Raw genomic sequence first — 17345 nt, forward strand, 5'->3', positions numbered from 1 at the left:
ACACTATCTATCATGACCCCTTGCACCACAAAGAGGCTTTTCTCCAAAATTTAATAAGAACAAAAACTCTATCCCCACCAAAGAAAGAAACAAAATGAAAGATCTATGTTTCTGATCAGGGGCTCAGTGATTCAGGCCCAAGAGACAGAAAATGCCCAGTGATGTCAGGAATTAGACGCAATCCTCCCTCCCTAAATTTCCAGATGATTCCAAACTAAAAGGTAAAAACTAAATCCCGAGCTTAGACTACAATCCTGCAATAAATTGGAGAAGTGGTCATACCTCAAATAAAGCTAGTAGGGAATGTCTAAAAAGAAAAAAGCAATGTAGATAAAGTTAATTATATTAGGAATGCCTAAAATAGAAGCGTGAAAGAAAAAGTTCTCAAAGTAGATAATAATAATAAGAGGTATATGCAAAACAGTATTGTGCATGAAAAAGAAAATACCCTGAACTACTAAGTGAAAAGTCTGGGTTTTTTTTCTAACATTGACAATGGGGCAAATTAGTGAACTCGTAACTCCCAAAGATATTTTCACCCCCGGGGAATGTACTAATGTGCTAAAGAGTAAAAGTTTAATATTGCATTTAAAATGTCATTTAAACTCTGCTGAGGATAAGAGGTTTTTCTTTAAAATAAAAAAATACAAGTAGACTATATTATTCAATAGAAAAATAATTATTAGATTTTTTTTCCCATTCATTCATTATTTACTTATTTATTGAGTACTTACTAGGCGCCAGCAACTATTCTAAGCAATGGGCCCCCAGCAGTGAACAAGATAGTCACACTCTGATGCTATGGAGCTTATTATTTTACAGTGAAGACAGACATTGGACAAGTAATTGTGGGGCAAAGCATGAACTTCCAACAAATCTCTTACTTGTGGCAGGCCCCAGACCATCATGGGTGGAGAGTACATATTTATTCTTTTCTAACACCAGGAGTGTTTTGAGGAAATGTCTGATGAAAACTAACTCAAGCTAGGAATCGCAGTTTGGAATGGGAAAAGTATTTAGAACTGTGTTCATTGGGTTTGCTATAAAGCAGCTCCCAAGAGTGGATTAAATGTACAAGCATTTTATTAGGGGAAATGCCTACAAGAAAAAAATAGAGAGGAAGTTGGAGGAGGCTGGCAGAATCGTTGGATTATGATGCAATCTGACCCCAGTAAAAGAGCCAGACTGGGTGAAAGGTTGAGTGGAACCACCCTAGACTGCCACGCAGCCTAGTGAAGATTTGCCCCTAAGCCAAAGGTGAACTGCCTTATTATTCCTGCTGCCCTCAGTTCCTGGCTGGAAGCTGCCTATGGGAGGCCTGGCCTCTGTGAAAAGTGGAGACAGTTGTGCTAAAGTGGAGAGCACAGCAGCTGTGTCTTTGGCCAATGCTTCTGGGGGTCTTTGGTCAATTATACCACTTACAGTAGGAGGTCTTTGGGGTGCATTGTCATGGCTGCTGAAACAATTTTTTTTCTTAATAAGCATAGTATTTGGAATCAGAAATAACCTTAATTGACTCCAGTTTCAGCCACTTAATAATTTCGAGACATTGGGCAAATTAGTTACAAGTTGATTATAAATGTTAAAATGAAATAATAGCTGTAATGTGTACCATACAGTGCCTAGAACATAAAAGATGATCCATAAAGGTTAGGCCTGTCTTCTTTTCCCTTTAGCTGTAAAACACACTCATTTGTTCCATATGCATTTGTGAGGAACTACTTTATTTGAAGTAAGGAAACAGTGATTATACAAAGGGCCCAAGATATAGTCTCTGCTCTCTAAGTTGACTTATTAAAAAAACGTGGAAGCATAAACACAAAATGTAATGAGAAGAAAGCAGGCTCTTCAAACAGAAGAAAGGAACATTTTCATTTTACCACATAAATTATTACTGAAGTTGACAACTTAAAAATTCGTAAAGACAATTCTACCTTCTCAACTGTGATTTTCTGATACTTGGATGAATATGTAGGTATACAATGTGGGTTTATAATGCAACTCTGGCAAGATCCTTAATGAAACACTGATGATGCATCCTCATTTACCCAGCCCCTTGCTATATGGATATCTGGCTTTTCCAGGCCATTATGTTGTGCCTGCCAGCCATCCTATCTGAATTATCTGTAAGTTATACTGGAGAAGATGCTGTGTGTCCTTTACCCCTCAGAATGCTTCCTGAAAGCCCTTTCAAGATCCTTTTATTGTCAGGCAAGAGCACTTGCCTTATTGCTCCAGGCATATGAATTTGTGCTTAGCACATCCAGATGGTACCCAATCAAAATCAATTTAGATGGCTTGATTATACTTCAGTGATGTAAGAACTTTCTTTCCAATAATATAGATAACTCAGTGAATATTCTAGGAAAATATTTGTAATAATAATCAATCAAATAAGGCTCATTTGGAGCTTAGAGAGAATGTCTCAATTTTGAGGAGGGTTATAGACTTGCTGTACGACACCAGGAGAATCATTGGCCCTATCTTAGCCTGTACAGTCTATGCATCCTAGACAGTAGGGGAAGCAGGAGTGGAGAAAAACGGCTGTCATTTACTGAACCCCTCAAATGTGCTGAGTACTAAGATAGGAGTTTTGCAGTCATCACCTGAATTAATCAACAAACAACCCTTTGAGGGAGAATATTCATTCCTTTATGCATTCACTCAGTAAATCCTCATTATGAGCTTACTCTGTGCTAGTCACTATATGAGGTGCAGGGTAGAAGACACAGTGAAGTGAATAAAGTTGCTCACCGCTGTGTATATGATCATGGTTTTACAGTTGAAGATGCTTAAAACAGAGATAAGCTACACTGGTGGTTAGTGGGCTGAGATTCCTAATTAAGTCCTTCTGACTCCAAAACCCAGGACTTTTTCCTCCACACCCAACGATGCTTCCCAAACATTTTATCATAATAATGAAAGTCTCCCTTACCTGCAAAGCTTTCTGAACAACTTTTTTCCTAATTATCCCCATGAAATAAATGCTATATTTTATAACAGGGGTTTCATCTTTGGAGGGTCGCAAACCATTTTGGTATCTAAGGTATTTTCACCCTGCTCCCAAAGTTCATTTTTTCACCTGGTTCAATGTGCTATTCCCCTGCTGAGATGCAAGTTCTATACCATTTCCTTTACATCATGATAGATGCTATTTTTTAGGCTCTATGAGCACTGCAGTAAATTTTTTTTTAATTGCATGAGATATTATCCCTACCTTCAATCACACCATCAGGCTTACAAAACCCCTAGCCGCAGGATCCCATATTCCAATTCTTGGTATATTTAGAATTACTAAACATGAATAACAAAGAGAAAATGAGCTACCTATTCAGTAAACAAGAAAAGGTTTTGCCAGCACAGTTTACTGAGTAACCATGTAGTGATCTCTGAATTTGGAGCCTTTAAAACTAAGGTGGATTCTTACTTCTCGAGGAAAGCCAGGCGAATGGATCTGTTAGCAGCCACCCCAATGGGTTTTCATTGCCTCCTCTCTGTATCTTTTATATCATCACTATCACCTAGAAGACCTTATTGAAATTCATTTGGCTCATGACTCAGCTCATCATAAATAATATAGACTCCTCTCGTATCGCTCACCTCCTCCACATTAATGACACAGAATGGGCACCATTAGGGGCTCTTCTTTTATTCAGAAGAAAGGATTTTGATAAATCCATTGCTTACAGGCAGAAGAAAAAAAAGCAATTCAAAACCACATTTTGAAATTAAACCTTCTGTGGTCTGAACAAGCATGATTGTCAGTTCTTTTATGCATTTCTAACGTTGCCACAATCAATATTTTAAAAGGAGCTTCACCAGTGACATATTTAGAAACAGAAATCTTATTCTTTCCCGGTTTCCACATTCCATTGCTCAGCAATGTGAAGGGAGCCCCGTGGAAGCAGCGGTGGCCCTGCCAGGGGAAACTGGGGATATGACTGTAAGGGCTTACACTTGAGCCTCTTCAAGTCCTTTCTGCCACTCACCTCCGGAGAGACGCCGAGCTTGCAGAGGAAATTGGTCTCCTCTCTGCCCCTCCACCAAGCTCATGCCTAGCACCCGCAGGATAACCGCAGTTATTTATAGATAATCCCCTCTTGGAAAGGTCAGATTTTATGATGTGTTTATGACCCTCTCTGGGCAAATATGTTCACTTGCATTGAATTATCTGGGGTGGGGCAGGAGGGAACTAGTTTTAAGCAGATTCATTTCCAAACCTCTGTGCCTAGTACAGGCAAAGGAAATTTGGCTCTGTAGCCAGCACCACAAACTAAGAAGGAGCTGACACTTTAAGACCCACTTTTGCACCATCTTCTTTTTTCCTGTTTTAGAGAGATTTATCTGTCTCCAACCACTGATTTTTATTCACACAAAAAGATCCTGAGAGATGACTCTTGGCACTCCAGTCACTTGCCAAATCTTTGTTAGACAATGAAGAAGTCTAGGGTCACAAATCAGCTAACAAATATGTATCCGGCACGGGCTGCCATTTCCCGTTGGCCAGTGCTTTCTCAGGCTGAGTTGAGAACCAGCCTATGGGACTAACTAACCCTGTATTGGTTCCTAGATGCCATGCCTTTGACTTCAACCTTCACCTCCAGGCAGATGACTTCCACACGTCTATCTCCATCCCCATCTCTAGCCCGAGCTCCAGGGCCACATTTCCAACTCATCCCTCAATGTTTGGGGAGTATCAGAATCTTTATATTTAAAACTAAATCTGAAAATTCACACCCCAAAAAGCAAATCTGCCTACTTTTATTTCTATAAATGGCATCATCATTCCTCTAAGTCATCTAAGCTCAAGAACTTGGAGTCTTCTTTAAATTCTCCTTTAATAGGTTTTCTAACCCTGCTTTCCTCCTGCTCAGCGAATGCTTTTCTTTCCCTCCTCTCCCCTCACATTTACCCTCTGATTTCTGTGTTGTTGCAGGACAGTAGTCAAAGACCTTCCCTTGTGCTCTGGTTCCAGTTCCTCTCCCATCTCCCCCAGGGCTTCACCCCATTCATTACCCTCATTTCTTTACATTCTCCCTCTCCTACAAGCTCCCCATTAAACAGAGCTTCTAAGTATCTATCCTGCTCTTTCATTTATTCTCAGAACCCCTTCAAATTCTCTAAAATTAGAAATAATACCTTCCTCACATGGGTGTGAGGAGGATAACCCCAGATAGCCAGTTTGAAGTGTCTGGCTCATTAGTGGCCCTTAAATTCACTCATTCAACACAAATCTTATTAATTTCCAAACACTTAGCTAGGCACTAGAAATAATAATCAATAACATTATTGGCCTTCACTACTTGCCAGCCACTATGTGCTTTTCACACATTAAATCATTTAATAGCCACAACAAATGGTTACAATTACTACTAATTATAGAAGGAGTTACAATTATTAGGCCTAGGCATCTTGAAACCAAGACATCAAGAGGGCAAGGTCAAAAAGGGATCAATAATGGTGACTAGTGTTCTCACCACCAAAAAGATATGTTAATTATCTCAATTAGCATATGTTAACTATCTCAATTTAGCCATTCCACAATATATGCATCTTGCAAAATATGCTGTATAGGATAAATATATAAAATCTGTCAATTGAAAATAAATAACTAAAAAAATTTAAACAGATTATTAAACCCAGGCAAATCTTAACCACTGAACCGTATTTCCTGTAAGAGTATCACAGTTTCTGGCCTCTTGTGTTCTATCCACAGTTAATAAGTGCTCTAATTCAAGGCATCCTGGGGCATGATGGGAGCATGAAGGAAGGATAAATATTTGTTGAGAGAGTCAGCAAAGCTAAGCTTTGAAAAACAAATGTTAGTTTTCTCTTTTGGCCTCTTCCTCATTCACCTGACTCTGATCTTATTGCCAGAGTAACCCAAGTACAGCTCCTGCTCAAACCCTTCAGGTTTCCAATGTCTATCCAATAGTTTAAGCTCCAAAAGTTGGCGTCCCTGTCTTCTCTCCACCTGCTGTCCAGATCCCCATCTTTGCTTCTGCATCCTCCCATCAATCCTTTGTTCTCAAGTCCACTGTTCTTCAAAACCCAAATGATTCCTCTTACTGTAAGCTTTCATTAAAATTCCAGCTAAACATTATCCTCTCCCTTCCCTGAAATTTCTTGACCTCATATTCAAACTGGTATTAAATATTTTTGTGTACACATATTATCTGTTCTACTGGATGTGATGCTCCTTGAGGACAAAGACAGTTTCTTTTGCATCTTTGTGCAAGACACAATGCTAACATTATTTTAAATGCAGATCCAGAAACTGGAGAAGCCTGCAAGATCCCTTTGTTTCCCACACCTCTACCCTTCTCTCCAACCCAATCATTCACCAAATTCTAACCTCTCTTCCTCCTAAGTAGTTCCTGCTTCAGCGTTAGTTCAAGGTATTATATTCTATTACTTCAATTCATGCACTATTTAAATTGGCAAACTTTTACTACAAAAGACCAGATGGTAAATATTTTTGACTTTGCGGGCCTGCATTACAGCTACAGTCAGCTCTCCATATCCACAGGTTCTGCATTTGTGTATCAAACAAACCTGGGGTAGAAAATATTTTTAAAAATTAAAAAAAAGAGAAGAAATAATTCAATTATTTCTGAAAATATCCTATCACCGAGTGACATCTTAGCCATGCTCACATCATGGCACAACACATCACCAGGTCTTTGCGGTGATGCTAGTATAAACAAACCTCCTGTGCTGCCACATAAAAGTATAGCACATACAACCCTTGTACGGTACATAACACTTCATAATGATATTAAACAACTATGTTACTGGTTTATGTATTCACTATAATTTTAATCTTTATTTTAGAGTGTATTCCTTTTACTTGATTTTTTAAAAGTCAGCTGTAGAAACAGTCTCAGGAAGGTGCTTGAGGAAGTATTGCAGAAGGCATTGTTTTCATGGGAGGTGACAGCTCCACGTGTTACTAACCCTAAAGACTTTCTGGAGGGACAAAACGTGAAGACAGAAGACAGTGATTTGGATAATCCTGACCCCATCTAGGCTGAGGATAATGTGTATGTTTGTATTTTAGATTTGAGCAAAAACTTTCAAAAGTAAAAATAAATAAACATAGAACAAACCTTATAGAGTAAGGATATAAAGAAAAAAATATTTTTGTACAGCTATCCAACACATATCCAAAGCTAAGTGTTATTATAAGGGTCAAAAAATTTAAATTATTTTAAATGCACAAAGTTAAAAGGTTGTAATTAATTTACATATATGCTAAATTTATAAATTCAGCATAGCCTAAGTGTACAGTGTTTCTAAAGTCTACAGTAGTGTACAGTGATATCTTAGGCCTTTACATTCACCCTCCACTTACTCACTAATTTCACCCAGAGCAACTTCCAGTCCTGTAAGCTCCATCTATAGTAAATGCACTATATCATTTTTTACTTTTTATACTGTATTTTTACTGTACCTTTTCTATGCTTAGATATATTTAGATACACAAATACTTATTATATTAAATTGCTACAGTATTCAGTACTGTCACATGCTGTACAGGAGCAATAGGCTATACCACATAGCCTAGGTGTTTAGTAGGCTATGTCATCTAGGTTTTTGTGTATACCATGATGTTCACACAAGAACGAAATAGTCTTTCTCAAAACATATTCCTATTGCTAAGTGATGTATGACAGCACAAAAACTATTTACATAGTATTTACATTCTGTTAGGTATTATAAGTAATCTAGAGATGATTTGAAGTATATAGACGGATGTGAATCCATTATATCCAAATACTATGCCATTTTATACAAGAGACTTGAACATTGCAGATTTTGGTATTCATGGGAATCCTGGAACCAACTGTATTCGATTATTTTCTGGTAGAATAAAAACAGCCACAGAAAACATATAAACCAATGTGTGTTTCTGTGTTCCAATAAAACCTTATTTACACAAACAGATAGTTGTGGGCCAGATTTGACCCTTGAAGTAGCTTATCAAACCCTAATTTAAGTAGATACTGGTCCCAGCATTGGCATTTGAATCCAGCATCTAGGCTAAGTCAAAGTAATGTTTCTAACTGCAAATCTGATCATGTTCCCCAAAGACCCATATGAACTGACCTCTGCCTTTGTTACAAGTCTCATTTCCTTCCATTCCCTCCCCGACCATCCACCTCCATTTTCCCTGTTATCCATCTGAAAAATACCTACTCATCTAGAACTCTTCCAGAAATTCTTCCTTACTCGCCACCCCCGAAGCTAGTTACAGACTCTTTTTCTCTGTCCTATACTTAGTATAAGCTTCTTTTGATTTGAGAGTCTCACAAATTGGAATTGCAATATTTGTTTGGTTTTTGGGTTTTTTTTGTTTTTGTTTGAGACAGAGTCTCCTCATGTTGCTCAGGCTGCAGTGTAGTGGTGTAATCTTGGCTCACTGCAAACTCTGCCTCCTGGGTTCAAGTGATTCCCCTGCCTCAGCCTCCTGAGTAGCTGGTATTACAGGTGCCCACTACCATACCCACTAATTTTTCTGTGTGTGCATTTTTTTTAGTGGAGACAAGGTTTCACCATGTTGGCCAGGCTAGTCTCGAACTCCTGAACTCAAGTGATCCACCTGTCTCATTCTCCCAAAGTGCTGGGATTATAGCCATGAGCCACTACACCCAGTTTGAAATTGTAATATTTATTTACATGATAGTCCCACCTGCTATAAAGGGAACTCTTTGCAAAGAGCAAAGACTATCTCATTTACCTCTATATCCTTCAGTTCCTGGAATATTTTGAGCATTCAACAAATGTTTTCCTGCTTGTACAATGGTTGTTCCCAACAGAGAAACACAGCCACTTACCAAGACCCAAAGACATGTTTGTCTCAGTGTTGGTCAGATAACATCAGGCCAAGAAGTCAGGGAGTGACGGAAGATAAAAGGCAGTAGCTGAGGATTCTGTTCAGGAAGTAGAGAAGAGGTTCATTGTGGAATACTCAGAACAGTGTGAGGCAATAATTGCCTTTTCATTCGTTTTCACAAAGAATGGAAAATCTCAAGTCTTGCCAAGTGGCCTTGCAGATATTTCCTCATCCAGATTAACTACTCAGCAAATTGTGGGTAGGCACTAAAAAAGACCAGCTTGAATGGGGGATGGCAAGCAGATCATGTTTGTGGACTCCAAGTTTACAATGAGAGGGAGGGGGTGGAGTCAAGGAAAGGACAATGAGTTCGTGAAAACAAAACAGAATAGGAGAAAAGCATTTTGTTCCTGTCTAAAAGCTGTAATTTTCTCCATGTTCATCCATAAAAGGACAAGGAAAAGGCAATGAGTCTCTCTCTCTCTCTCTCTCTCGTGTGTGTGTGTATGTGTGTGTGTGTGTGTGTATGTGTGTGTGTGTGTGTGTGTGTGTGTGTGTGTGTGTGTGGTGGTGATGAATCATTTGGATAAGGGCATGATAGCATGACCTTGGGAGCAAGATCAAGTCTCTTTATGTATGAGATGGATATATCACAATCTGATCACAGATGTATTCCTCTTTTCTTTGAGAAATGCCTGTAAAGAGAAAAAGAATAGCCAGGGGCAAGATCAGAGGACCCACAGTGAAAACAGTCAAAACCAACTTGTAAATCATAAGCCCACAGCCCCTGAGACAGGTTCATTTGAAGGTTTCTATCCATAGAAGTTACATTTTTGGACAGCTTTTCTTTTTTAAGTTATGAATTCTATGTATCTCTAAAATCTAAATGTCAAAACTTAAAATCAAACTCCAACACTGCTCTTAGATTACAGAAGGAAAAAAAAGTCAGAAAAACAAAAAGTCATGTCTATCTTTGGGTATGCCTTTTTTTCTTACGAGTTGTTTGGTTTGTAGGGCATGGGATGTCCAAATTCTGAAGCACCTTCTCTCTGGAACACTGTGAAGGGCAAGCTCAGCAGATGGCTCATCAGTTTGACCAGAACAGAGAATCGTATGGAGAATTCAAACCAAAGGAAAGCATACTCAACAGGCTGACATATCCTGACTGACTTTGCATAGTGGTTAAATTACCCAGAAGACTCTTTAATCTCTCTCCTAAATGCTATAAAATAGTGTTAAATAACCCAGAAGACTCTTTAATCTCCTAAATACTATAAAAACAGAACTCTGTCACCATTTTATCCAGCTTCAAAGGGGAGATCTCTCACTTAAATAAGCAACACCTATTTCTTAATCTCTACTGAAAGCCAGGGAATATGGTCAAAATGACAGGTAACTGACACGTGAAAAACTCTTGGGTATGGCCCATCTTTACTGTTAGATTCCACCAGAAGAGATATAAATCTGGAATGCATTCTTTGAGGATTACTGCAGAATTGAAGAAGCAAGCTTCACATGAAAAGAAGTGAGGAAAAGGGAGAGACCAGTACACAAGACTGTAAACATCTATCTAATGGTACTGTGATTAAGAGAAGGCTAGTTATCAGAGCTGATTTTTTTCTTCTCCCTGATTAATTAACCTCTAAGGGACCTGAAGTTCATTTACAGTAACCTCAATGAACCTTTGTTTGCTCATCTGTAAATTAGAGCCGTTTATTTCTGTATCTCATTCACAAGCTTAAGGAGAGAATCAAACCATAAATATGCATGAAAGAACACTGAAACCTATAAGACACCACAAAAGTGACATACATTTGGAAATTTACATTGTTTTTATTACTACTGATACATTCTAAGGAGCAAATTGTTCCTGTAAACAAGAAAAGGCAGGTGTCTTCTAGGCCTCTAACCTCAGTGATATCAGGAATAAGTTTCTTGTATACTTGAATAGGCAAGTATAGGCATAAATATTCAAATAGTTTATCTATTACATAAAGGTGATTTGTAAGATAACTTCCAACTTTGAGATTCCATCAGAATTCCTGAGATCAAGGTTCCCTGAAACATCTTGTTCCCATTAGGTGGCCAGTCTACTTGCAATAATGTTTTTTAAAAAAATTTGAGTAGGAATAATTCCCTTTAATAACATACATCGATCACTTACTGGAATGAAGATGGGAGAACATACATTACTGAAGCTTAATTACCTGTGACTTCCTGAAGCATCTTAACTGCCACCTTTTAGGTTGAAATTCTAAACTCTTTTGGCTTCCTTCTCCCACTGTTTCCTCTCTGGTCACTCTTCTTCAGTCTCTTTCTCTGGCTCCTTTTCCATAAATATTCCTTAATTATTGGCATTCCTCAAGCTTCGTTTGGCCTTCTCCTTTCTCACCCCAAATGTTATCATTGGATTACCATGACTACAGATATGTGATGAAGACAACCAATAGGATGGTAACTATCAAATTGTTTATTATCAACCAAATCGTCTCTAAATCAGCCTTGTGTTTCCAACTGTCCACTGCACACAGGGATCCTACTATCTGGCACTGCCTAAGTTTGAAGCCTTGTCTCCTGCTGTTGCCTACACGTAACCTAAGATTCAGATAGGAATCATGTTTTAGTGAGAAAACCTGAATATGAGCTCCAGACTAACCCAGATTCAAATCCTAGCTCCACTATTTACTTGCTGTGCCAAAACAGACAAATTTCCCATTCTATATGAACCTCGTATTTTTAACCTATAAATTTTTTTGAGAATAAGAGACTATATGTTAATCTAGCTAAGCTTGTAACACAACTAAGTTGTCCAACAGATGTTCATTCCTTTCTCTTCCTCTTCAGAAACGTTGCACTATTTAGATTTTCTTAATCATGTCATGATTTATTTTCTACCTAACTGTGTTATTGCACGTGCTGTTCCCTTTGCCTAGAAGGCCCTCTCTTCACCTCTCCAACCCTCATGCCTGCCAGGTAAACTATTACACAACTTTTAAGAATGTAATTATCAGGAAATATTTCCTCAACAAGACCACACTGCAGTCAGAGCCAGGTACTCCTTCCTCCAGGCCTTGGAAGCATTTTACTTTTGTGTCTATCACTTTATATCATAAATGTTTATTTATACTTGTCTCCCCAACTAAGCTGTGAGCTCATTGAGAGTTCTAAATAATCCAAATTGAGCAAAAGAATGTCATAATTCCAAAGATATTTCAAACCACTGAGTTAATACAAGCAACCTAAATACATAATAAATATTGTATTAATTAAACTAAATTTTGTAGAGACAAATTACTTAATTTCCATATTAGGTACTGGGAACAAAAGTAAACCCAGATATTGTCCCCACCCTCTGCTGTTGAGAGTGAGTCTAATGTGTACAAATTTAAATTTTCACATAAAATAAAACTTTAATCTGTATTTGTATTTTTTTGCAGAAAGTGATGCAAATGTTTCATGAATTTTAAGTTCCTCTTTAGATCCACTATGTTCATCACCAAGACTTGTACTATTTGTGTATGCCGTCACATTTTTTGAAACATGTAATTAAAAAGCCAATAAGGAAATTTATTGTTTCAAATTAATGAATGCATAGTGAAGAACAAACATAACAGCTTCTCAAGAAAGTCAGTAATATGATTGAGGACGTATATTCTTTTCTTCTCTCCAATTTTGTGATTGCAAGATAACTGCCAATGATAAACCAGGCTACACATTTCTCTTTGTCACATCTAAAGGGAAATAAAACATGTCTCTTCCCCAACGATGGAACAAATGTCCTTCCTCAATCTGATTTGGCCAGAAGGGCTCACATTTTCAACCCTGAGCCATTAACTGGTTCCAGAGGAAAGTCATGAAATAATTGGCTTAGTTCTGGGTTTTTAAGCAGTCGCTAGCAAGGGGACTAGGATTCTACCACTGGATACAGGGAATCGAAGTTCACCTGGAAGCTGACTAAAGCCACATACTGGGGGAGGGTAGAAAAGATGTTGGGAAGTCAAAGGCAACATCCACGTGCTACACTGTTGTAATTAAGTCACAAGAGAAAAGGGTGGTGAATTTTAGAATACACAGAAGCCCAGGAAAAATTATTGTGTTTTAACAGTTTATTAATCGTTCTTTATCATGGAGAAAAATGAACTGCATTTATTTTATTTGATTAATTCATTTAGTATTTCTTCCTTACAATAAAATACATTTACAGAGTGAATGTATCTTCCCCCCAGCCAATTCACAAGTTGAAGCTCTGCCCTCTAATGTGATAATATTCAGAGGTAGAGTTGTGGAGAGGTAATTAGCTTTAGATGAGGTCATGAGGGTGGGGGGACCAAGATGGGATCTGTGCCCTGTTGTTTAAGTGATCAAATCTATGGTATTTTGTTACAGCAGCCAGAACATACTAACACATAGAATGTGTGAACTTTTCCTTTTCTTTTTTTTTTAAACTAAAATAGACTTTGAGTATTCAACAGCACTTTGGCTACAGGGTTATCTCTTTATTAATTATGTCAAGTACCTAAGCCACTTATCCTAATTTTAAAAACAAACATCACAATGTCCCACCCAGCTGTTATAGCTTATTCACTGGAAACACTTTTTCAAAAACTTCAAAAAAAAATTCTTTCTTCACTAGAAAGGGTCCTATTTTTTTGCAACCTTCTCTCCTCTATTGTCAATACATTGAACATTTAAAAAATATGATTAATCAGTTGCTTTGATTTCTCAGGAATACTGCTAGTGAAAGAAAAACTGTACTTTTAAAGAAATTAGTGAATTAAATGATAGAATCAAAAAAAAAAAAATTTACTCCTAACATGAAGAACTAGCCTTTTCCCTACCCCAACACACAGCCCCCTTTACCTCCTTTACCACCAAATAGGCCTGCGCATGCGCTCTCTCTCTCTCTCTCTCTCTCTCTCTCTCTGTCTCTCTCTCCCTCCCTCCCCTAGAAGTGAGAAGGGAATGTAACATTAGAAAAAACAAGGTATTGGTTCTCCAAATTAGATGTTTAGCATGGCATTTTACTGGGCAAATGTGTATGCAATTCTCAGTTCTTCCTTGGCAGAAGAGGCGTGCAACATCAGGACAGTCTCAGTTACCTGATTTGACACATGGCTGAGGTCCCAGGGTTACAGGGTTAGAGACTTAGAATAAAGAGGAGATCAATTATCTCAAGAGTTTCTCTTTTCTATCACGTCTTTGGAAATTTGCTGTTAAATATAGGCTGAGATCTTCACTCTCATAAAGACTTCGATAAATGTCCTAGAGTTTATTTTTTAACTTTCATTTTCCTTTGACTATTTAATTGTCATCAGTTATCAGTTCTCACTGTTCCCTTGAACAATCCTTCTGTTTGTCAAAAAGAACTTTTACTGATAAGGTCAAAGGGTGCCAGGTTTCAGGTTTCTGGCTGAGGGCTATCACTCACTTGTTCCACTTTCTGCTATTCATGCTCTACCTTGATCCAGGCTAGTATGTCAAGGAAGGGGTCATCTCAGCTTTTTCACATCTTGAATGTAAAAGAGGCAGACCTAGCTGTGATTTTCATTCTGCAGGGTTCTAGCAAGGCTACCACCGTTATAGAAGGAACACAGAGCTATGTTTTTGAGAGGGAGATTTCAACCTATGGAGAGTGCTTATCTTTCTTCTCCCTTAGGAAGAAGGAATGTTTCCTCCCACTGTTAATATCACATGAGGTTGGAAAGACTTTCCTATTCCAAGCCCCCACCTCTTACCTCCAGTGTACAAAGTCATTAATTATAAAATTGAATGTCCTCAGAGAAGGTAATATCAAGCTAAGAAAAGTCTGCCAATGTGTGTCAAAGGACATCACTCCACTTCAACACACCCAGCCTAGTACTTCACAGAAGCAATATAGGATATACCTTACAGGAGTTTGTTGTTAAGGGTTAAAAGAGCAAATGTATGTACAGCACTCAGAACAATGTCTGGCATGAAGTGCTCAGCTATTATTATTATGATTATGATGGAGATTGAGGCAGCCTCATGTTGCAGAAAGAATGATGTTCTGAAGAGCAAGAGATTTGGGTTTGAGTCCTGATGCTTCTGCACACTATGTGATATTGGACAAGTCACTCAAGCTCTGAGTCTCAAACTCTTCCTGTGAAAACAAGATTAATTTACCTCCCATGCAGGTTTCTCAAGGGATGATAGGATTTCATGCAATAAAGAATAAAGGTTTTTAGAGCCTTTCATGAGTCATGAAACATACAAATCATAAGGATTATGGACTGCTTGCACATAAGGACAGAGACAACATATAGAATCTGGACAGATGCCTATTACAGAATAGGCACTGATATGTGTTCCACAGATCGGAGTCACCAGGGTAGAATCACCATTATGGCTGTCGTTATCGCCTCTCACTCAAATGTGTTCTTCCTTCACCAATATATTCTCATTCCTTCAATCAAGGCTGACACATAGCTACTAACGTGGCAAAGGCTGAACTCATGGGTAAACAGTGACACCTCAAGCGTTTCCTTATTTGAACACTTGTTTCATATTTACTACTTGAACACAGTACTCATAATGCCATGTGGCACATTTCAAAGCAACAAAGTAAATTTTCAAAACAATTTCCCATGTATTGTTTTATTTGATCCTCACTGCAACCCCGTAAGGTAGGTATTTTTATTATCACTCTTACTTTACAGGTGAGGGAACTGACAAAAAAAAAAACACTAAGCCCAACAGCAAAATGGCTCCTGGTGGCCTACGCAATAAAGTTGAAATCATTTCACAGCATAGCATCACGGTGAAAAAAATACACTGTAAAACCACATTCCCTGAAATTCAAATTCTAGCTCTGCCAGGTACTTCTGTGTGACCCAGGGCAAGTTAATCTCTCAGTGCCTTGGTTTCCTAATCTATAATATGGAGGCACTTACCTCTAAGGTAGCTGAAAGAATTCAGTCAGTATACAAAAATCATTTAGAAAAGCAAAGCACACTAAATCAATGTTAGTTATTATCGTAATTTAGTCTGACATTCAGTATTGTTGGCAGTCTAAACTGAGCCTATCTTTTCAGATGCTTCTCTTCTGCCTTTGGATATATTCTGTTGTCCAGCCATCCTCATCCACGGAAGACCCAACAGAATCATAGATGCTTGAGAAATGTTCTTTGAAAAATAAATGAAGAAAAAAAGACAGGAAGGAAAGCAAGCTATGTCATACCTTTATCACTTTTATGCCCTACCCTCTTTATCAAAGGCAATACTGGCTTTTTAGTTTCTTCAAGGAGGGTATAGTATAATGACCTTTATAGAGTCAGCAAATCCAAGATGTTTTTTGTGTCTAGTCTGATTTGCTATTTCTGAATTACTTCTGCTGATCTATACATTGCCACCATAAAGGTTTCTTTTCCCCATCATAAACCAACTTTGAATATTTTGCAAGAAGTTCGTACACATTGCAATATGATGAGATGCCATTAATTTTTTTTTTTAAAGATTGGAGGTTTCAGTGGGACAAGAGAATCACAAGGAATCAGGTGTTCAGAGGAATGCATTGAGTAGAGGTGAGGAACTAGGATGTTGAAAAGTAAAAAAAGGAGGGAAGGAAAGGAAGAAAGAGGAATAAAAAGAGGGAGAGAGAACAGGAATGTTGCTTCATTCTAAAAATGGGTGTTAATAATGGCCGATCAATATTTTGTGTATTTAAAATGGAGAACTCTATCAATATTTATTGAGTTTACTTGTTCCGGATCTGAGTTGAAGTCCTGGAAATCCTTATTAATTTTCTGTCCCGTTGAGTCTAAATCTCGTTATGGGTCTTATGTATCTGGGTATTAAGATCTCTTATTGTTGCATTGATCCTTTTACCACTGTATCTTTGTTGCTTTGAAATCTATTTTATCAAATGTGAGAATTGCAACTCCTGCTTTTTGTTTATTTATTTATTTTTGCTCTCCATTTGGTTGGTAAATTTTTCTCCAACCCTTTGTTTTGAGTCTTTGTGTATCTCTGGATATACCATTAGGTTTTGGCTGTATCTTTTGACTGGGGGATTTAGTCGATTTAAATTTAGGGTTACTGCCATTTGATGTTAACTGGCTATTTTATCCATTCGTTGATGTAAATTCTTCTTTATGTTGATGCTCTTTACTTTTTGGTATATTTTTAGAAAGGATCATACTGGTTGTTCCTTTCTATGTATAATGCTTCTTTCAGAAGTTCTTGTAAAGCAGGCCTGGTGGTAATAAAATCTCTGAGTACTTTGCTTGTTCATAAAAGATTTTATTTTTCCTTCAATTGTGAAGCTTAGTATGGCAGGATATGAGATTCTAGGCTGAAAGTTCTGTTCTTTAAGTATGTTGAATATTGGCCCCCACTCTCTTCTAGCTTGTAGGGTTTCCACTGAGAGATCTGCTGTAAGTCTAATAGGCTTCCCTTTATGGGTAACCTGGCCTTTCTCTCTGGCTGCCCTTAGTATTTTCTCCTTCATTGTGATCCTGATGAATCTAATGATTATGTGCCTTGGGGTTGC

General features: G+C 37.9%; 1 long non-coding RNA gene across 1 annotated transcript in view; it reads right to left on the reverse strand.

Moving 5' to 3' along the window:
• LOC144577639 (uncharacterized) overlaps positions 1–9112 on the reverse strand; it is a 38572-nt gene extending 29460 nt beyond the window's left edge. The window contains exon 1 of the long non-coding RNA XR_013521957.1: positions 8838–9112. This is a non-coding gene — a long non-coding RNA (uncharacterized LOC144577639). The remainder of the gene's footprint in view (positions 1–8837) is intronic.
• Between the last annotated feature and the right edge of the window lie 8233 nt (positions 9113–17345).

This window comes from Callithrix jacchus, chromosome 9 (genome assembly GCF_049354715.1).
Source record: "Callithrix jacchus isolate 240 chromosome 9, calJac240_pri, whole genome shotgun sequence".
Classification (NCBI taxonomy): Eukaryota; Metazoa; Chordata; class Mammalia; order Primates; family Cebidae; genus Callithrix; species Callithrix jacchus.